Source organism: Marmota marmota, unplaced genomic scaffold (assembly GCF_001458135.2).
Source record: "Marmota marmota marmota unplaced genomic scaffold, marMar, whole genome shotgun sequence".
In the NCBI taxonomy this organism is placed as follows: Eukaryota; Metazoa; Chordata; class Mammalia; order Rodentia; family Sciuridae; genus Marmota; species Marmota marmota.
Window position 1 is genome coordinate 6,471,012 of NW_025999925.1, and position 23,496 is coordinate 6,494,507.

Genomic DNA, 23,496 nt, shown 5'->3' on the forward strand with positions numbered 1-23,496 from the left:
CCCACGTGACCCAGCCAATCGGCCTCAAGAGCAGGAGGATTGTGGGAGGTGGAGAGAGGCTTGTGTGGGAGAGAGAGGCTTGTGGAAAGCCGGTGGTGGCAGTTGGGGCTCTGAGGATTTTTCCTGAGAGGCTGTTTTGTTTGGCGTGTGTGGTTCTAAAAATAAAGTTAGTTTCTTTTGACAAGTGGCTCCTGATTGTGCCCAGCCAGACTGCAGCACTCCACCAGACCATATATTGGTTCCTCGAGGTCTCATAATATTCCTGATTCACCTTGTATGCCCCAAGCAGGGCACAAAACAGTCAGTTGAATACCTGCATGAATGACTGGCCATCACGTAGCTCCTCCCCTTGCACTGAGGACTAGGCTCATTTGGCAAATTCTAGAAGTTAAAGGAGCCCAGAATTAAACCTGGCCCCTACAGGGTGTCACTTCAGAATATGATCTGAGTCAGAAACAAGATCACATTTTATAAAGAGCATTTCTTCAGTCTAGGTCATTAGAAAGATATTTAGCTCAAACATATTTGTATCATTAAGAAACTCAGTTTGCTATGACATACTCTTGTATCATTATACAAATGCTCACACTCACACATATGTGGCTTTATTAGAGGTAGTAATTCATTCTAGCTCTCTTTTTTTTTTTTCCAGTCTAGTAAATCCCAGCCAGTAACAACAAAAAATGGGCACTCATTTAAAGGTATGTTGCAATGAAAAGTTACCTTTGGATCATTATATTTCCTACTTGAAAAAAAGTCTGGCAAGAGAACAGATACAAACTAAGATAAAAGCATTAACTGATTATACAAACAAAATCCAAATTCTTCATACAGTACTTAGAGCCTCAAGTCAATTTACCATGCCTCTTGATTTTTTTAATAACACTGAAATCACTCTTCTTTTTAATTTTCTGTATTTTTACAACTAGTGAATACTAAAAAGTAAAATTTCTAATAAACATAGTTCAGAAGGATGTTATTCAATTTTTCTCCCAGTTTACAACCAGGTCTTTCTCCTGGAGAGATCAAGAATCACTAAAGCATACCACTGCCTCTTGAAATGTAAGTACAAAATTGCAGGACAACTGTTTTTCAAAACATCTATGATGTTATTCCTGGATTTAATAAAAGTCAATATACTCTGTTGCAAAGGGCATTTTTACATAAAATAAATTTATACTTCATTAAACACTCAAACAAAACCTAGCAATAGTTAGTTACATCATCCACACTAAAATAGTTAACCTTAACAAAAGTATGTAGAACTAAATAAAAGTCATAATATCTCTACAAGACTTTCATATAAATGAGGAACAGATTATGTCTTAGGAAAAGTGCACATAACCACAGGTTTAGAGCCTTGATTCTACTTAGCAATCTCCAAACCTTTATACCTGGGGGTTTGTGTCTTATTTGAGAAAATTAAAACTGTTTACCGATAAAAGTTAACCAAGTATTTCTCAGTTCCAAACTAGTGACACATTTTATGCACTAGTTTTATGTGAAAGAGGAAAATTTGATATACTCTTTTCACGAAATCTCCCCACCCATGGATCCTGCCTATACAAAAGAAACTTGTGGAAGTAAAACATGCATGACGTGGTCATGTGTGCTTAAGTTTACAGAAAAGAACGAAGATGAGGACCTAACCCCAAATGACCAATTTGTCTGTTCCCATGACCAAACAACAAATGAAATTCAAAGAACAGGGGAAGTAGTTGACCTCAAGTGCCCCAACATTTTTCCCTCTGCAGCTTTTGAAACAGTTTACAGTTTCTTTATCTTTATTAGGACATTTTCCTCATCAAATTAATGAGTCACTAAACAAAAGGCTTACTAAAATGTTTACATGTGGGAATAAACTGTCTGTTAAGGCCCTAGTAGAAAACACGAGTCATAATTTGCCATTGCTTTTCAATGACATCATCTGGGAAAGGCGAGGCAGGACGGTTGGGGTAGAAACGGGACTGGCAAAGGGAAACACAAAGTCAATCCTGAGGCCAAGAGAAAGCTTGCAGTCAGTCCATCCTGTCCTGTGATCCTTGACGTCACCATCTGCACCCTCGTGCGTTCAAGGAGTCCATACTCTCCAACCATCGTTCGATAAGACAACCTTTTAAAAATGATTAGCTTTGTTAGACTCAAGTATTGTTTGGGCAAGGTGAGTGAGGGGAGGAGAAGCTGGTGGAAATCTTGAGGGGACACAAGGGATGCTTGTTAGCCAAGGCAGCAAAAGCAAAAACAAGACACATTTAGAACATGGTGGGCGAAAAAATATAGGTCAGCATGCGTATCCATCCAATTTTCTTACAGTCCTGTGGTTCCATCTGGGCACACACAATGGAACATGTGGCCGATGTGCCCGAGAGCCAATTCCTGAGTCCAAAACTAAGAGCCAGCACAGGACAACTATGAAGGGGGCAGCAAACACAGGACGTTTCTGAAAAGACTTGGTTTCCTTCAGACCATTCCCATTTGGTGATGTTTTCACAGTGGTCAAGAACACATACTTTTGAATTACCAAATAGTACAATATTCTTTTTTAAAATATTTTTTTAATTGTAGATGGGCACAATAGCTTTATTTTATTGATTTATTTTTATGTGGTGCTGAGGATCAAACCCAGTACCTCACACGTACTAGGCAAGCGCTCTACCACTGAGCTACAACCCCAGACCACAATATTCTTTTTAACTAGCAACACTGACCTACAATTAAAGGCCAACAGGAAATTCAGTGTATGGCAGTAAAATCTGCATCAGGGTTCTGGAAGAATCTTGAGGTATCCAGAGACGGTAGGGCATTCCCTTGGGACCAACTCAGGAAGGACCGAGAACACCTCCCTCAAAGAAATGGGAGGTGGAACCTCTCTGCAAATCCACAGCAACTGCTGTGGAGGGAATCCCTACCTCTACAACAAACTCTGTGAGTACCAAAAAGTCACAGCAAACCCAGGTCTCCCAAGTGGGTTCTACTTCTGAGTCAACTGCATCAATTCTCAAACCTGGGGGAGGAGGAGAGTTCTTTTTCCCTTTTCCATCAGAGTTTACCAATTATGTGCCAAACACACCCTTTAAAAACATCTTTGCTTTCTTCACTTTTACTTTTATTAAATTCTTTCTGATCGCCCCTCTACTAAATAAAAAATTCAGGAATGGACAAACACATGCTCGGCTGAACCTCTCTGGGCCATGCAGGTTGTTGTTCTTTCTAAATTCAGGAGATTTGCAATAAGGAATTACTGTTTCTTGAGTACCGAGTTTCAGTTTTGCAAGATCAAACAGTTTCAGAGACAGACGGCAGTGTTGGTTGCACAACTTCGTAGAAGTGCTTACAAGTATGGAACTGTATGCTTAAAACCTTAAGATGGTATGTTTTATACGAGGTGTATTTTATCACAATTAAAAAACAGAACCAAAAACCAACAGGCAGTCTCATATCTGGTTTGGGCAATGTTTATCACAATTTAAAAACAGAACCAAAAACCAACAGGCAGTCTCATATCTGGTTTGGGCAATTTGCACGTCATCTTCATCACTAAAGGCTTCCTGGTTATGAACTCCCATTTTTACCACGTGGACAGATTGCAGAATCACATTGGTTACACATCCACGTTTATACATACTGCCATACTAGTGTCTGTTGTATTCATCACCCACTTGAATCAAATGTATGAAATATGATATGTCAAGAGCATTGTAATGTTTTGAACAACCAATAAATAAATAAATAAAAATTAAAAAAAAAAAAGGCTTCCTGGTCAAAGCAGTCTATTCACGCAATGCTGGGTCACCACCAGGCTCTGACACTCACAGGGGCGCTGAGAAGAACACCTATTACTCCTCCCAGAGAGTCATTTTCTGGGAAGGACAGTTTCTGCACCAGGGATGCCTGACTCTGATCTTCCTCATGAGACAGGACTCTCCACTGCCCTGAAATGGGATGAGGTGAGAATTCCCAGCCCCAGAATTAAGAAAAGGGAAGAACAAAAGGCAAGAACCACAGCCCTGGGGTCCCTGGGAGTATTTCAAGATGACTGGGTCTGAGCCTTGGAGCCATGCTGACTCCCTAGGGTACCTTTTCCTTTCATACTCCCTAATCTCATATTCATGATAAAAGCTCTTTTTAAAAAGTGCCCTACAAGGTCCTCAGACCTGATCCCAGCCTCCAGAAGTCACTTTGTAATATACCATTGCCACCACACTAGCTGAAACATATGGACAACAGGCTAGGACCCTAAATCAGTGCTTGAATGAGCAATGACATATTAATAGCCCATGTGGTCAAGGTTGAGGACACACGCACTTTAGGGAGAAAAGGCAACCTATGGAAGTAGACTAGACAGACAAGTGTGTGTGGAAGAAAACAGAAGGCCCATGCAGGGGGGAGGGGGGCACAACAGGACACCTGGAGTAGGGGTCTAAGAGCACCTCCCTCTCCAGCACTTTTGGTGACTGTGCCCCAAGCCTTCCCAGGCTCTGAAGGCTTTCCATCTGGGAACCTGGGGCATTTTGCCCCATGAGGTAAGAAGCCCAGGGGCTGGAGAGGGTGACTCATTCCTGTTCCTCTCTCAGATAATATACAAAAGCAGCAAACACCTGAACAGAACATACTACGAACCACTCTATCACGGTGGAGACAAGAACTCATGTAAGCCTCACAATCTAGGGCTCTATTTTATCCACCAACGAAGAAGAAGTCAAACAGAAAAGGGTTAAGGAACTTGACCCACATTTCAGAGCTAGTAAGTTCAAGAGCCACACACACTTGTCCTGGCTCTTAAACACTATGCAACCCTACTTCTCCGAAATGGCTATTTATGTATCACTAGACCAGTGGAAAGGTTTAAAAAACATTCAGCACTATGAAACATGGTAATAACTCTGTTCCCCTTGCTTTTAGGGGGAGATGGGAAGCACAACTGTGGAGACGTCCTTCAAGTCAGGCTGACCTGGGCATGATGTAAAGCTCTTCCTTGGCTAGCTGTGTGGCCTTGGGCAGACTCATTAGCCTGATATCAGCTATTCATTTTATCCATTATCTGTGTTGTCTGGTATATCTGTGAGGAGTAAATACAGCTCCTGACACATACACAACAGAAGCTATCTCTTCTCTGAAATCAATTATCTGACACAGTCACCATCTAACCATCAAAATTCTATAATAAAATAATAATGGCTATCAGTTTAAACTGCAATGCTCTACCTATTCACAACCAGATCCCTACATGTTTTGAACACTTCCTTAACCGCACAGTTTGGGTAGGAATTCCGTAGGTTTTCCTAAGTGTTCTCCTAGGACAATTAAGAATCAAGACACAAGAAAGAAGAGAGTCTTTACAAGTTAGTAGAGGGTTTTACATTAAAATGTAGTGCAAAAGTTAAAGATAATAAAAAACAGTTGACATTTTACAATCGTCTTTGATTCTAGAAAGCAAACATTCCATCATCAGTAAATCACATATAGAGTGGACAACCTCCAAAAATGAATATAAATTGCATGTTGAGATCTTCAGAGAGAAACCAGCTGACAAGGGCAGCCTTCTGCATGGGGGCCAGCCCTGTGTCCTTTCCTCTCCCTCAGTCCTTCATTGGCCTATCCTCAGGGGAGACTGCCATTTCTCAGGGATGAGAGAGAAAACTTCCTACTCATGTTTTGAACTCACATTGAAAATGTGAAACGGTAATGCCATCTAAACATGCCCTGTCGAACACTTTCCAGAGCCGCTTCAAATCAGGATCTAAGATAAAACAGGTCAGACGAGCCATGAGCAGACATCCCGCCTCTGGTCAGGACACAGGGATTCTCCTTCCTGGAGACAGATTATATTTTTACAACAGGCTTTTCTATTTTCCTTACAGATGCTTCAACTCTAACAGCACAAACCAAACATCTGAAATAATGAGTCACCTACTGGCTTGAGTCCGAAGCACCAGGTCAAATGCAGTTTATGCCACGTCTGTGCTTAAAGGCAATCCTAGTGCTATGAGTGGATGGATTTCTGCCACCAGAAATCTACGTGCCTTTTCCATTACAGTGGACAATGTCTTGGTGACAGAAGACACAATAAACATTCCCAGCCATTCAGGACGGCTCCAGGAGAATCTAAGATGTCCCTTCTTTCTTACTCCACCTCTCCTGGAGCGGATTCCTGACAAGGAAAAGCCAGAAAAGGAACTCAAATTTGCAGCATTTTTCTCTTGTAAGCACTTCTGGTAAAGGGGAGTCTGCGAAGCAGGGAACTTAAATGAATAACAATGGTATTAAATGACATAACTTTTATTTGTGGATTTAAGATAAATTTGTGTTTGATTATATTAGAAAAGTTGAAACATTTCTTCATTTAAGAAAAAAAAGGAGCTCCCCAGCTGTTTTGAAGAAATAAATTATAGAAGTTATATTACTAAGCAACCTTCATATCACACATTTCTTTTAAGTGTAAATCCTTCCCAATATCATTATGTTTATAATATCTATATGTTTACAATAAAAGCCAAACAGTATTTTTAAGTTAACTGAAAAGATGTGCAGCTATAAGTTTACTTCCCAAGAAAGATGGAAGGAGGAAGGGTTCTCATTCCAAAAGGCTGGACCTCTAGGAAACGTTAAGAGGCTGCTGGAGAAGACCCCTCAGAGAGATCCTGCTTTCTGTTGAATAAATTAAGTGAAGCATGCAGAAATGAATGAATGAATGAATGAACAAACATTTGAATAAAATAGCCTCAGACCACAAAGTTCTCTATCTTTCGTAAGTGTCATAGTGCCCAGTTTTCCTTTAATATAAATGTCTTACTTCTGAAATACATCTGAAATGTAATAAAGAGAAACATGGTAAAAAATTATTCACCTCCCTTGGGCAATCCTTCTGACTCTTTTCTAATCATTCCAACTCTGTTTATGTGTCAAGATGACAGGTACATGCCTATCTAAAGTTGTCCAAAGGTCAAGCCCCCTTACAGTCACAGACCTCAGCTTGGAACCCAGGTTGAATATCTGAGGAACTTAATTCTGGCTTAAAAAAGCTTAGCACACCACATTCTGATGCTGGTAGGGCATCATTTATAAATAAAAAACAGAAAATACTAATTCTTCCTTTTATGATAATGTTGACAGTTTCTTCTTCCTAGTTTTTTGCCTTCTTCCCATTAAGTCACAAAAAAAATGTGACACTAACATGCTGTGTTCCACAGCCTATAAATTCACAAGAAACTAAAATTTAAACATTTAAGAGAATTAAATTTGTAATTATTGACTAATAAACTGCAAAGTAATATTTAATACATAACTGGTAATTTTGTGAGCAAAGCAAATTATCAAACTGGGGTCTCCGCCTTTGTTCCCATATCATAATCGCCTTTGGGACTTGGAAAAACCACAGGTGATCCAGAACCACTTCAGAGATCAAGCTGGGGGTGTGGGGGGGGGGCAGAATGGCAAGAGCCAGGGGCAAGGCATTCTAAGGCCAGCACGACCTAGCACTGCCTGAGCGGCTTCACATTCATCATGTCCCTTCCCCGTGTTTTCTCACGGGGAACTTTAAAATGGGGGTACTGTATTAGATAATAATCCAAATCTCTTTCAGTTCTTCCCACTTAGGAAATTCAACATCTCATTAAGAGAAGCAAGAAGAAGTGGAGAAAATGCACCATGGTCGAGCAGACCGACTCCACAGGACATCAGGGTTTGTGCAGGAGGCTGGGGAGTGGGAGGGTGGATCAGCAAAGGCTGAAGACAAGAGGCTCAGGAAGGCCAAAACTTCTGAGAACCAATTCTTCCTTTTTGTTTTTCTTTTGAAGGTATAATACAAATAACGTTGGGAAGGAGAAAGAAGCGAAATAAGAAACAATAAGTTCAACAGCATTCAACAAACACCATCAAATGTACTTTACAGTGTATTATAGGAATAGGAAGGGATGTAAGTGAAGAGCGCTCGGTCCCTGAACTCAAGGGACCCATGGTAGAATTCAGTGTCTCAAGCTTCAAATGGCATTAGTATCACCAGACACCTGAGTTCCACCCCCTTGCCCCTAATATAATGAGTCAATATCCAGGATGTAGAACCTAGAAACGTTTGTGTTACTCACCAAAACTTGACAACTGCAAAACTAAACAGCAGCAGAAGCCAACTTCTGAGTAACGCAGTAAAAAACATAAGCCCCTTAACACAGCCCTGACTCAGTTATAGAGAACAAACACAGGTTAAGCCTGGGTTCCCTCACCATGTGTTAAGGCACCCTGTTGAGAGACAGTGAACTCACAGGAGCTCAGAGAGATTTTAATTCTTCAAGGAAAACACAGCAAAGTGTTGGACATGATACAAACTTCTGGTTCAAGTTAATTCACAGACTGAATTACATTTCTTCTGAAGACATCTCTTTGGAAAACTGGGCTTTTTGCAATTGCTATGATTAAAAAAAAAAAAAAAAAAAAAAACAAGTACCATTTGAAAATCAATGTGGAGCAGGAAATGAGGTTGGGAGTATCCAATGTAATTCCAAGATTGGCAGTGTCCAGGTAGACACATCTCATTAGTAAATGATGGTGGTTATTCAAAAATGAAATGAGTTCTTAAACTTTACAAAGCAAAATGTATTATCTTTCAGTTTTTATGTGTTATAAATGTGTATGTGTTATTTTTCAAATGGAAACCAAGTTGTTAGAACAATCTACTTGTAAGTTTGTTTGTATGTAACTACTTGCTAAACAAAACAGATGCTACTGTTGAAAAACATTATCTAGACACTTACAGCACCATAAAAAGAAAGAATCTGGGATCTTTGGGGTCATGGTAACCTTACAATGAGCTTCTTTTTACAGCATGACAATTGCATTCACTTGCTCAAAACAGATCTAAGATTGCTTTTGGTAGAGAAAGCATTCTGGAGGAGTTCCAGAGTACTACTTTTCAAAGTATTCCTCAATGAGATCCATGGATAATGGTGCATGTCTACCCACTGATTAGTCAATAACTTGATAAGCTATTCTCTTCCATATTACATTTCAAATAATATTCTAGAGTAAAAACATGTAGATGCATTATATTGTTTTCATAGTCAGTATTATTATATGTGTGTAAAGCTTTCAAACGTGAAAATCCTATTTATTTCACAAAATTTGAATATATAGTAATCCTTGGGTATTCTCTGGCTCCAGAACACCCTATAGATACCAAAATCCACAGATACTTGAATCCCTCATGTAGAATAATACAGTATTTGCATGAAACCTACACACATGCTCCCACATACTTTAAATAACTTCTAAGTTACTTACAATAGCTATTGCAATATAAATGCTAATGCCCTTATACATTGTTTAGGGAATAATGACCAAAAAAGTCTCTACACATTTAGAACAGATTCAACTTTTCAAAATATTTTTGACTTGTCGTTGGTTGAATCTGAGGATACAGAACCCGTGCTGAAGGAGGGCCCACTGTGCAGTAACGCCAGTTAACAGACTGGTTAGACAACCCACGTCCAGTTAGCTCTAGCTTTCCAACATCAGTCCCAAGAAATGCTTAGCTCACTGCACCTGCTGGTGCGCCTAACTCCAGCCCATCACACTGCCCTCCGGCCCTTTCTTGGCACCTCAGTACTGATAGGTTACACGGCATCATTCCCCTGCTCTCCCAAATGTTTGGATACATTTTTGTTTTCTCAATTAATATAAACAAGATTTTTTAAAAGACTTTCATGATCCCTAGAGATAAAAACTTAAACAAGATTTAAAAAGCCAAGGGCAAAGTCAAGCACAGTGGCCAGCACCTATCATGAGGCAGCAGCATCACCTGAGCCCAGGAATTTGAGAGCAGCCTGGGCAAGGTAGTAAGTCCATCTTAAAAACAGAAACAAGTTTAGAGTATGCCTTACCCCTAGCAAGAAGAATTCCACTAATGGAGAAAACATCATATTGACACACAGGCCCTCCTTGCTGTTTCACAACTAAGTGCATTAAGCCCTCGTGCCTGGCCTGGAGATCTTGTCTAGCTGTGACCTGGCACAAGCAAAGGCATGAAGGTAAGAACAGTGGAAGACATCCTTCTGCATCTGTAACTGTGTCAGCCATTCCGCAGCCTTGAATCCCTTAAAATCTGATTTCTCAAACTTCTCAAATTATGGCTGGCTTCCAGAGTTCTCTTTAAAAAATGCCTTGAATACACAAAATTTTGAAGTGATTGTCCAGAGAGCAAGATTTCAGATTTAAAAAAAAAAAAAAGTTACGTAATCAAACAAATCTTAACTGAGATTTTTTTGGCAATTAATTTCTCACTTAACAATAAACAGGCAATATACTCTTCAGAAAGAGCTACTTCCTGGGGAAACAGAAGACAGCAAATAAAGCAGGGACTGTTTGTATGAGAAAATTACTTTGAAAGACTTAATTTGGTAGCATTGAACCTACTAAATTCCTAAGTAGTTTTGAAACTTTTCAAAATAAGGATTTTGTCTTTGAGTCTTTCAATTCAAAAAAATCACGGATCTGTTTTATCAACTAAGCAAATGATACATCAATTCTAACAAAAGAGCCTGTTGTGTTGTGTTCTCTCAATACAAGGCCACAGCAAAGATTCAAAACAAAAGAACAAGAGAGAAACATCATAAGCTCATCAGTGGGGGTGATGAGAAGGAAACAAAGGTTACAACCCAGATCATGAGATAATTTCTGATTTTTCTACTTTCTGAGTTTCAAAACTCAAATCATAAAACTCTCAAAGATAAAAGACTAATGAATGTGAGTAGACAACATTCTTACCCCCTCAGAGAGACATTACTAACAAAATCCTGTGAAGGAAGTTGGTAGCTAAAGTACATGTTCTGGCTGAAAAAATACTTTCCACAATGGAACATAAATAGCAGATGACCAGACCAACATTTTATTTTGGCCTGTGTCTGAACTCAAATTAGCCATTAAAAAAAAAAAAAAAAAAAGTTAACTGAAACTCCCAAAATACTAGAAAGTAAAAGGAAATCACATTCAAATCTGCCCAACACTTGACCATCAAGATTACCATTTGCCCCAACCCTTCCTCTGAGTAACCCAGCAGGCTGGAGGGCACTCAAGTTTGAAAAGATCAAGTAACAACAGGCAGAGAAGCCCCAGAGGAAAAACTGAGTACAATTAAGTAGAACAACTCCTGCCATTTGGTCTGGTGATGAAAGGAGAAACGAGGTGTCACTAGGAGTGATAAATATTTGGACCCTTGACTCCTCTGTGAGGGTAAGGTAGCAGAACAAACATCTTGTCTTAAAGGGGTGATTTGCTTTGCCTTGAGATTCACTAAGCTGTGATGATTCCACCACGTTTGCAAAACCACTGTTGAGAATGCAGGTCTCAGGGTCACAAATTTAGAGTTGTGGGTCCTTCACTAAATTCCTCTGCCCAGTGTAAGTTCTAACAATGTGAATTATCCTCAGGTTTGTATATAATCGATATTGATGATGAAGGGTGCCTGTGAGTTAGGCAGACTCCATCAAAGACAGATGTGCATTCTTAAAAAAATAATCTAATCAAGACTAAATCTAATAAAACTACCAACCATGTCTATTTAGCAAACTTTCACCACCAATGAATTCTACAGCACTACAAGGGGAAAAATCCAACTCCTTACATGCATTCCTAAGGGCTGGGCTGACAGGAGATGAAGCCCGCCATGTTGGCTACATTCTCATCAGGCTAACTTGCCAGAGAACTTGGGGAATGAAGGCTTGAGGGAACACCCACTCTCCAACCTTTCAGTCTCCTCATGGGAAAATCATTTTCCTCAGAGTCTAAGTTTATCCAGCAATGGAAACACAGCTGTAGTCACCACATCCCTCATTAAACATTGCCCAACAATCATAAATGTCATGGCTGGACTTCAGCATGCAGGAGTCAATGGGTGTGGGGTAGTCTTCTTTAAAACCAAAATTTAATAACTATTTTTTTTAATGTTCATGTGGAAAAAATACACACTCATACACAACTTTTGATGTTTCCCCAAAAAACACTCATGAAATATGCTACCACATTTAAAAGCGGTTCCAATAAAATTTCCAGAAGATAAAAGCAATATCTGTTGTATACTTTGGAGAATGAAAAATCATTGATCCAAAAAGTGAACATATAGCTAAAGGCAGGGATAATGGTAAGGGAAGAAAATAGAGAAAAACTAAGGCCCAAATGATGTTGGTATTTCTCTGACTTTTCAGAATTAGCCAGTCACAAGGTAGAAATATTTCTTTCTGTCAATGTCACAAAAAAATGAAGGGTACAACAACTACAAAACCCCAACCACTCAAAATTCTTGTGACCAGTTTTTCTAAAGGAATTTTATTCAAGTTAAGAAAATATAATATGGAAAGAAACACATCCTTCTCATTCTTTTTCCCCAGAACAAAAAAAGTATGATACCAGAAAAGCATGTTTGCTAGGCTTGGTTGATACCCTTTATTTTTTAAAAGATACACACACACACACACACACGGGTGTGTGTGTGTGTGTGTGTGTGTGTAAATGTATGTATAGTTGTTGTTGTTGTTGATAGTCTTATTAGAGTAGTCTTTGTTCGTAAAGAACCCGTATCTCCCTATAGGGGAGTCTGCTTAACTCACAGGGGCCCTTCACCATCAATACTAACTCATATAAATCTGAACTTGTCCTGGGCAGAGGAACTCTGCCCCAAATACAGTAAAATACATCAAGAGGACCCCTAGAGGCCACGCAAGGCCTTTGGAGAACAGACCTGCCAATGAAACCAAATTTGGGCATCTACTGCCATTGGTTCCACCCAGAACACATTACAACTACTCATTTATGAGCACTGATTATGAGCTGGGCCCTGTGCCAATTAATCAGACTTTGTAAAATCACATCATCTCATTGAAACCTCACCACCACACACCAAGAGGCAGGTAGTATCATATGCATTTTATGCCAATGGAAATTGAAGCTCAAAGGGGCTATGTAACTGATTTGAATTCCACAGCCTGTGCTCAAAATCACTGATTAGCCCAAGTAAGCAAAATTGATTTAGGTATCTGAAAGGCATTGCTTTCTTACCAGTAAAAAAGACAATTCCTTTTCCTCATAGTTGTTTTTCCTTTCTCGTTGTATCTTCTCAGAGGGCTTTTGAAGCAAATGGGAAGTAGCAACACAAGACAAGAACTACCAAAGAGTCTGTACCCTTCACCAGATATTCCTCCTTGGAGAAATACAATCCCAAGAAGGGATCCCAAGAGAAGAAAAACAATGAGCTTAAAGATGTTTACAGCAGCATTATTTATGACAGCCTCAAACTGGGAAGAGTTCAGATGCCCTAATATGGAGCTAGTTAAGCACACTATGACACACACAGAATAATGAAATACCAAATAGGCTACCAAAACCAGCAGAATGCGTCTAATGCAGATATATGTAATGCACAATTACAAGAATTCTAAGTGTTATAACCACAATAATGGGCACCTGCCACTTAAAACCAAAAAGCAACCCATGAGAAAACCAACAAAAAAATAAATGGAAGTTCAATCTCTGCTACAACACACTGTTGCTACAGTTGTAAAGCTCCTGGAGAAACAGAACTGTGAAAAACCAGAACAAAGATACACAGAGACTAAAGCAGGAGGATTGCAAGTTTGTGGCTAGCCTCAACAACTCAAGGAGATGCTATCTCAAAATACAAAAAAAAACTCAAAAATGGGTGCGGATGTAGCTCAGTAGTAAGGCACTCCTGGGTTGAATCCCCAGTATCAGAAAACAAACAAAAAACGAAAAAGCAGAGATCAACAATAGACTGCTATGTGATCAAAGAAACATTTACGCATGACATCACACGTACACCCTGATTACGGAAATTATTTTTTCAATGTTTCTGCTCAGTACCTTCATGAAGGCTGGCTTTAAAATAAAGTCAACAGTATCTCTGGGGAGAGTAACAAGGTACACAGTTCCATACCAACGCTGCTCAGGAAACACTCCTTTAATCCTTTTTGTTTATTCTATTCCCTGCATTTATGAATTCCCTAAATCCCTTTTACTTAAAGCACAGCACTAAGCCACTAGGATTAAGGGCATGGTAAATTTTCTAACAGAATGTACTTAACTTTATGTCTGAGCAATGTGTTTACAGTCTTGCACTCTGCTAATTTGCTGAATTAACCAATACTAAGTAATGTACTTGAAAATTCATTTCCCACAATATGCTTGACTAGAAAATATGATTGGAGATTTCCATTCTTACCCGTAAGGAAAGGCTGTCCAGCCTCACTGGAGACTTTGCATGTTACTGGGTTCTGAAACTAGATACAGAAGCCATGACATGCTTAGGGTATAAATTATATTTCTAGCACTATTAGGAAGAGCAACTTAATAAAAAATGTTATAATTAATTGCTTTACTCTCTAAATGCAGCAAATCAAATATGCCTACAGGACATTCAGGCAATTAATGTAACTTCAAAAGCTGGTAAGCATTAGGAACAAAAGAAGCATTCTCAGCCTTGGAGTGAGACTTGTGTGTGGGAAACGGTGCAACAGGAGCATCATTCATCCCAGGGATCTGTCTTATGGGCCTCAGGCTGTCAATCATTCCTTCCACCATCCTTCAAAATACATATTAGGATTTTTAGGATGTTTATGTCACCGCCATGACAATGTCATACCTGAACTGGATAGAATTTGGACAGGTCATCTTGCAAAATGTCTGGCTTCTAAGATGGGTGAAATCACAGAAAAGGCAGTGGCTTAATGCTTCTACTTTAAAGTACCAATTTTAATTAAATCATTCTTACTGATTCACTTTCTCTTTGATCTGTCACAAAATTTAATTCAGAAATCAAGACACAACAACTTGCTGATTAATTATCTTCAGATAAATCATTTTTGCATCTTTAAACTCGTCAAAATTTAATATAATCCCAAAATAAATCATCTCTTCTCCATAGTATTGTCAGTTAGAAAATTATTCACCTTACATTTACAATCTGGTCCAAGGTTCTTCCAAAGCTTTCAAATATGCTACTTAACCCTCTTAATTCCCACCTAAAATGAAATCTCTTCAGTGAACCACTTTCCATAACACATTTTATATAGTTAACTTGTCCAGTTTGAGGTCTGATGAAATAATAACCAAGTTAAGCAAGTGTCACCAGCAACAAATTCTGAATTAAAATGCACAGCTTGATTCAACTCAACTGATACTGTATCAAGTGCTCACTATGCCTTAGGCAATGTGCTCCTGTGTAGGGTTTCTTGAGGAAATAAAAGGTAACAAAATCAAAGAGTTAATAACCCTATGTCAGTCTCTAAACATTTTTTTTTAAAAACTCGCTCATGAAATGCAAAAGTCTAGGGCCCCCTAACTTGAAAGATTCTATTGTACCTTTACTTTCCAATGCCTAAGTGACCATATGGTTCCACATGAGCATCTCTAGAAGAAGCATTAACTTATTTATGCCACTGGGGACTGGGGAGTGAATTATTACTCAGTGCTATTTAATGTACAAGACAGAAATTTATTAAATGGCAATGAAGTAGTAATTACTAAATGGTTCCCCAGTGACTCAAAAAATCAGTAATTAAATACCACTTACTGCACTAGGATTTGAGTTATTAAACAGCACTAATGGAACAGTTCATTAAATAGTACCTCAGTGTCCGAAGAGGAGCATTTCCATACAACTCACCCTGGGCAAACACAGACACTGGGAAAATCTAGTTTTTTGCTTGGGGTGGGGGTGGAGGGGGACATAAGTTTAACCCCAGGAGCCAACTCCAGCAATAACCCTGGCATTTGACTAGATAGCTGAGCCACTTGAGGCAACATCCCCCTTGGAAGTCCCTGGCACTCTGATTCACCATGCAGCCTGAGAACTGGTGTAACAAGACAGCAGCCCCATCACAGTCCTATCTCATTTACCAATCCCACCCAAAATTCTGGTTTACCTTCTCTCATAGGTTTTAATTTTGCCATTTTAATGCATGGATAAAGGATGTTTAAAAACAAGTTGCAACTTAATTACAAATAAAATTTTCCATATTTACTCTGGCAACCTCTCTGAGAACGTCTTTGTTATGTATCTTATCCAGTTGGTTCCCACCTCAAGCTTCCATTTTATCCTAGAGTGGCCTCTTCACTAGTCATCCCATTCCATCCTTCTAGTTCGTAGCCACAGTCTTTTCAATCAAAGTTCAGTATGAAAACTTTATGACCTCCAGAAGGCTTTACCTAGCAAGAAGGCAAGACATGGAAAAACTCTCCCACAAAACAATGTTTTATATGATCTCAAATCTAAGGCTGTGAGTGTGTGTATGCATGAACATCATTAAAATATTACTAAAAGATGGAATTCGCCCTGGAAGGGCATAGTGTGCACTTCACTTGTACTTTTATGTATTGACTGAACTTTCTCCAATAAGCATCCCTTCAAATTCCAAATAAGTTTATAATGAAACTAAGTTGGTAACCCGCCACCCCCCTATACCGGTGTGCACAAGCTATGGGTACCTACACCTTGCTTGTTATTGCAAGTCTTAACAAGCAAACTCTGACTGTGGTCAATCTGTATAATGTCCAAAGGCAGAACATAATGAATGTTAAATATGACATCACTCTGGGCAGTTAAAAAACACACACTAAAAAAGCTTTTAAAGAAGATACATGATATCCTTATCACTAGATGAACTCAAGAAAGTGTAAAAGAAAGATAAGCAATGAACCAGTGAACTGGTGAAAAATGTCCGGTGGCACCAGGGGATGGACAAATGAGATCAAGGAGATAAAGTTCAAAGAGGTGGGACAACAGGTCATTAATCACGTGGACCTGGGCAGACTCTCACAGACTGAAATGCCTGGAGAAAACATTTTAGAAGAAACCAGAGATGGTCACGGAAAGCAGTGCTTCCTTAGTAGAAATGCTACAATACACACCTGAAGATCAAGTTCAAATAAGAACTCAGCATGATTTTTCAAAATCTCCATCAAATTACAAAATAGCATTTGCTACTTTTATCGCCAAAAGGTAATTTTTAAGAGTAACCTGAAAATATGGAACATGACAGATTGTCTAAAACAATGACTGACGCATTTTAATCACAACCTTTATGTGACCATTACTTAAAGTCAGGAAAAGACACAACTGCATACCAGGACAACATAGGGGAAAATGCACACTGGATATACAGCTTGGGTTCTTAACTACTGAAGCTACAATAATAATTAAACAGCTCCCTACTTAGTTATTTGAATATTCTATTGGAAACAAGGGAATAAAGAAGTACCTAAAAAGTTTGGGACACTAAATCATTTTAAATATATTAGAAAACAACATTAAAGAAAGTCAGCAGAAGGCTTTCCTTCATTATAGGGGGGAAAAAAATGGTATGACCTTTCTATAAGTAAGTATGTCAACCTGCATGAATATCCACAATGGCCACACTCTAACTCAGTATTTTTAGTCCATTTACTCTACGAGATAATTAGACAAATGTAGTACAAAAGATATTTAATGGAGCATTTTCATAACCGGGAAAAATTCCATCTATAAGAGATTGCTTAACAAATTACAGCACATCCATACAATGTAAGAGTCTTCAGATATTAAAAATGAGGTGTCTCTAAATTTATGACATGAGAAAGACTGCTAAAATCTATCCTGAAGAAAAAAACATTTTATGACATTGATCTCAAATCTAAGGCTGCGTGTATGTGTACAGGAAGATCATCCAAAATGTGGGCAACAGTTATTGCTAGATGGTGGACACTCGTCCTTTTGTGTATTTTTTGAACTGACTATAATAAACACTATGAAAAAAAATAAGAAACCCTTTCAGTTTGAAGGGGGAAAAAAGTCTCCAATGTACCTTTTAAAAAGGAAACAATCTTTTTATGGGAAGAATAAACAGTCATCCTTTATTCACAGGATGAAAATGCACTGTTTTACATCAGAGTCTCCCAAATGGAAGTGCCCTGATCCTTATGCTGGTGAAGCCCCTGCCCTGAGAAGCAGTTCTGTCAGGACTGGAGTCACCTACCAGGACTGCCATGGGATGGAGCAGGACAGAGCTACCTCCAGCCAGATCCCACCTGAGCCCAAAGGACCACTGTTAGCACCTGCCTGTTTTCCTGCCTCACAGTAAGAGCTCCTGGGCAGTCTCTAGGATTCCACCAAGGGCACAGTAGGACAGTATGTCCTATTTCAAAAAAAACAAGGCCAGTTGGGAACGCAGTGCTCAACACATGTCCCCATCTGGGCAGGGAATGGTTGCTGAAGGAGACTTCACAGAGGGAAATAGGAGAAGAGAAATGCCAGGATGCCTTAGGCCTGTTCCACTTTCCCATAGATGCAACCAGCAGGCCACTACTACAGACTCAGCCTGGAGATCGCAAGCACGCCCATCAAACACCAGCAAGACTGCGCTCGACAGCTAAGGGCCCACTGGGGATCCAAGAACTCTGGTTTCACTGGAGGATGAGGGGGGGAGCAGGGGAGGCAGAAGGCATCCTTCACATGCTTCATGTATTCCAAACATTAGGTACATCAGCAAAGAAAATAATAAGCAAAAAGGTCTTTAAACACAAACACACTCCAAGGAAAAGTACCCACCCCATCAGAAGTCCTGATGTAGTCTATCCTCAAAATCCAATCTAACAATTCAAGCAGCAAGAGCTGACCTGGCTGTTGCTTTTCCTCCTTCTCTTGCCCTGTCCCTCTGCTCCCTCCCCAACCCTACACCTCCTTCTCCTGTACATTCCCCCCAAAATTCTTAATCCATGTTGAAAATGTGGTTTGTCCACAGGCAGGGGCTACACTAATATTATGACACATGTCATGTGGCAAAGAGAAAATGGGATTAGACCCCAAGCAAAGAAAGACACACTGTGGGGCATTAACAGGACAGGTAAATTTCTCCTCAAAAAGCCAGAAGCAGAGAGAGGTGGTGCAACTTCAGTGCAGTCAGGGCTTCATGCTTTGTTATTGGGGGAAAAAGTTCATAAGTTCATTAAAGTTCATTAATTGCTACAAGCAAGTGAGCAAACAAATGTAGGAGATATAAATTCTCCCAAGACACTAGTCTAAAACCAAACCAAACATACGCCAGTGCTCATTAAGCAAGGCATAGAGTGCCTGCTCTGCCATCAGAAAGCGGACAGCCAAATGGCCCAGAGTAGCATGAGCAGACAAGCCCAGGGAGCTGTGAACTGTGTGGCCTGCCTGCAAGGACAGGGCAGAGCAGGCAATATCCACATGGGCTGAGACAGAAGAAAGCTTTCTAGGTAGAACTCCACGTGGCCCTCAGCTCTGTCCATTGTCAGCCGCTGTGTTCTGGCAGGCAAACAGGTTATCAGCTGACACTGGCCCATGAGATTTCTGGGCTTCCTTCTCAATAACTGATGTACTAACAAGATGATACAGAGCTCCTCCACCCCCTGCCAGAGACCACAAGAGCATTCCAGGCAGGGAAACAGCCACAATGTGCTGGCCCTGTGGTGGCTGAGGACCAGCAAGAAAGATTTTAAGGCTGGTGGAGAAGGAGCACAGGAAGAGTTACAAAGGGACCAATGAAGCCAGCAGGTCCACATCACACTATTGAGTCTGCATAAGAAATTTGTCTTCTATCCTACATGTGACAGGAGACAATTAGAAGGTCTTAAGCAAGGGAGTGAATGCAGTTTAATTTGCAGTCTAATTTACATTTTTAACAATCCAGACAGCTGGTGTGTGTATAATGAGTCATGTGGGAGCTCAAACCGTGTTTACTGAAGATCTGTTGTTAAAATTCAGAATATATTAAAGCCACAAAGGGAAGTTCTAATTTCATTTTCCCACATGTGGCACAGACCAGCGCTCAGATGCACACAAGCACGGGATGTGCTTCACGCACTAAAATCCCACAGTCCTTGGGAAGGTGGCCCTTTCTAGGGAATGAATTTCTCTCTGAAATGACACACCAAACTATTTTTATTTTTATTTTTGTTTCCTCCAAAAAAGAACAGACAAAAAAGCATTTTATAATAAAGGACTACAACATTTTGTGACCAATGAATACAAAGTTAGCTACTCTTGACAATGGAGCATTTCCTACTGTCTACTACTTACTATTCAAATTCCCATACTGTGAAAATATTTCTTTTCAAATTAAAGAGATTTTCTTTTGACTAGTTGAATAATTTTATGCAAACATAACAATCACCCCATTCTTTTGCCCAAATTTCCATTTAGAAATTAAAAATAAGAAAATAGCCACTAGCGTGAGTCACTAATAGCAGAGTATGAGTTGCACCATTCAGAACTGGAATGCCACTGTATAACCATTTCTCCAAAACTCTGAAAATATGACTGCCATTTATCCAGAACCTTCCTGTAAGCGGTGAAAGCACTTTACAAATATCATCCTCATAATAATCCCATAAAGAGAGGAGAGTTTGCTATAAAAGTTCATTGGGCATGAAAATTTGGCTCAGTTATTCAACAGCTTGATCCAAAAACAATTATTAAAATTAATTTTTAACAGCAACAAAAATAATTTGGCTGAAAGAGTAAACTAATAAGCAGTCAACTACCTACCCATGGCACATTTCCTCTGCACAAAGGCTGCCTCTCCTTCCCCTGATTCTCCAAATCACTTCTACAAAACTGGCTCCTGTGGAGAGTGATGGCCCAGGGGCCTGGTGCCAGCAGCTGTCATGGAAGCACCGGCCTCACTTCACAGCAGCACTTGGTCCTACAGCTAAAGAGCCCTTAAGGCTGGCACTGGGAGCTAAAGAGATTATACTCTCCTAATGATAGAAAGCTGAGCCCAGGCCACCCTTCATAATACACATGGGATGGTCCACGAATCGCCTGAGCACAGAGACTCACCAGCCTCTCTCCCCAGGAATCTCCACCAAACGCACACCTGGCAGACAAAGCATGAACGGATGAGGCAGCTCCATGGGATGGCCAGTTGTGCACAGAAGCTGACACATTTGATGGTACAGAATGTGAAATTCCTATAAGCCCTTTTCCAGGTTCCCCAGAGGGGCAGAGGTCATGCTTCCTTTACCAGCCTTCTACCTCCATTATGGGCTTGCTTCTCTCTTTATGATAAGGGTAAATTTCTTGGATAAGAAATGAATGCATAACGAATCCCACTATTATGTATAATTATAATGCACTAACAAAAAATTTTAAAAAGAAGAAAATGGATGCAGCTGGCTCTATAAGACCATGACAGACTTGGAACATGTACTCTTTTTTTTCTGGTTCACAAGTTCAGGATTACCCCCATGTACCCTAGAGGTAACTGGAAGGGAACAGGCAAGGAAAGCTTCCCATGCTTTTCAAGCACAGCATGGTGAGAGAAGGATTCACATTCCCACTTTGCCACCTGCTAGTTGCGTTATTCATACATGTTTCTTATGCTCACTGAGGCTCTATCACCTCTCTATGAAAATAGGTCTAATGCCCGCTCAAGAAGATGCACGATTAAATATATTAACAAATGTACAGTACCTGCTGTAAAACAGATACAAATTATTACTCTCTTCTGTTTACATATGATCAACCTTCTGTCATCAGTGATCTTCATTCTTCTTTGCTTATAATTCTCAGGGTGAAAATTTTAAATCAATTCAAATTGAACTATCCATGCTTATTTCATATTAAGGCTAGCCAGAATAATGATTTAAAACAGACTTTGAATCAAGCAAAATTATGATTTAAAATCGAGTTCTACTGTTTATTGGTTGAATGGTCTTGGGTAAATGTCCATCTTCTGACTCAGATTCATCAGGTGGGGTACAAATGGGGTCTCCAAAGGATTGATTACGGGGAGGATAATGGGAAATGGTAAACTACTTTGAGAGAGCCCTGGCGACATCCTCTCCACAACCTAGAACACCCTAAGGAAATGCTACTTCATAACACTTTGTTTCCTTGGATACAGTAGTCGAAGAAGAAGCTTTAGAAATAATGCTTGATGACTGAAGTTCATTTTGGTGCCAATGCTGTTGGGAATATTAGTGGACGACAGGGTTTGCCTCTGGGTTTAAAACAGCTCTGTGTGTGAAATATGCCTGAATAATCTTGGCCCTGAATCTGGTCTAGTTACTCTCAACGCTTGAGGCAGTGTGACCAGTTTGCCTGGTTATTTACAAAAGAATCAAGGGTATTTCCATTTGCCCTGAGGAAACAGAGCCCGAAAGAGGAATCTGCTAGAGCAACTGGATCCACTTCCACTGGCCAGGAAACTCCCCCTGGGTCTCAAGAGAGTGGGAGATGGCAGGAAAGCTCACTCTACCCACACATGAACACCTGAGGCTCTGTGTAAAGTTCAATCATTTTAAAGAGAAAGAATTTACTTCTAAACTCCACCTCTGATATTTAAAAATCAGTTCTACATCAGACTAATAGATGTGCTTCTCACCATATGAGACACACAAACCTCTCATCTCTGTTACCATCACAAGAACCCAAGAGGTATGATTAGCCCCAATTTACCAACAAGGGAACTAACACAAAAATGACTTCAAGTAACATTCCAAAGATCACCCAGCTGGTAAATTGTTAGAGCTGGTTCCAAACCAACAGTCTTTTCCAAAGCCTGGTCTTCTAACCATGTGACTCTACCAGCTTGATTTATCTTGGTTAGTCACAGTTTATAACTCAAAGTTCAAGACTTTCTCTACCACATGTTGAAGAAGGCTTTGACTTCCCTCTACTATGGGAGGCAGTATTAGCATTTCAGAAGTACTACTTGTCCTTTTTTTTTTTTTTTCTTGTGGTGCTGGGGATCAATCCCAGGGCCTTGTGCATGCAAGGCAAGCTCTCTACCAACTGAGCCATATCCCCAGCCCCTTGTCCTCCTCCTTCACTCCATTCTCTGTTCTTCTACTCCTCATTCTCAGAGTACAAAGGCAAACCCAAATCTCTTTTTCCAGGTTTCCTTAGTAACTACTCTGATAATAGACTGCCTCTGAGGGCATTTTACACAAAACTCAAAGCCAGAAAGTGAATTGTAGTAAGAATCCCAAGGCAGTCACATTTAAATTTCAGAAAACTATGCCAATTCTTATGTCTCCTAATCCCTGTCTGTTTACTGACTCAGAGAAGATAGAAAAAGATGCAAAAAGAACTGAGGATATGGAAGATCCTCACAGTAACCCTAGGGAAGTCTGATTTTCACTGGTAATCCTTCATAGCCTTTGTTAGAAAATATCTGTTGCTCTCTTTGCAACATCACAGACATTCCTGATATGAGTCCGACTCTTCCCATTGACATCAGGATTAACAGTCCACATCTCTAACAAGTTGGACTTCTTTGAATTTTGGAACCACCTGCTAAAAGGTAGCTTACCAGCCCACCTGCCCCAAATAAGGAAAACCTTGCATGTGGGCTACTAATCCTGACTTTCTTGAAGCCAGCCCCTATTACCAGAAGCACTCATTACACAGTCTCAAGATCTGAAGTGTCACAGTCCCTCCTTATGATAAGTATTATGCCATTGCTCGGGTTTCTTAAAAGTTCCGGTAACTTC

The 23,496-nt window shown here is 39.9% G+C and overlaps 1 protein-coding gene across 3 annotated transcripts in view; it reads right to left on the bottom strand.

The window, feature by feature from the left end:
- Positions 1-23,496, bottom strand: part of Lhfpl2 (LHFPL tetraspan subfamily member 2) — a 137,863-nt gene that overhangs the window by 100,844 nt on the left and 13,523 nt on the right. Inside the window, exon 2 of one of the 3 annotated variants that reach the window (XM_048800183.1) lies at positions 5,915-6,151. The exons of the other annotated variants lie outside the window; for them this stretch is intronic. The gene's annotated coding sequence lies outside the window, so the exon portion shown is untranslated. The remainder of the gene's footprint in view (positions 1-5,914; positions 6,152-23,496) is intronic. 3 annotated transcript variants of the gene reach the window in all.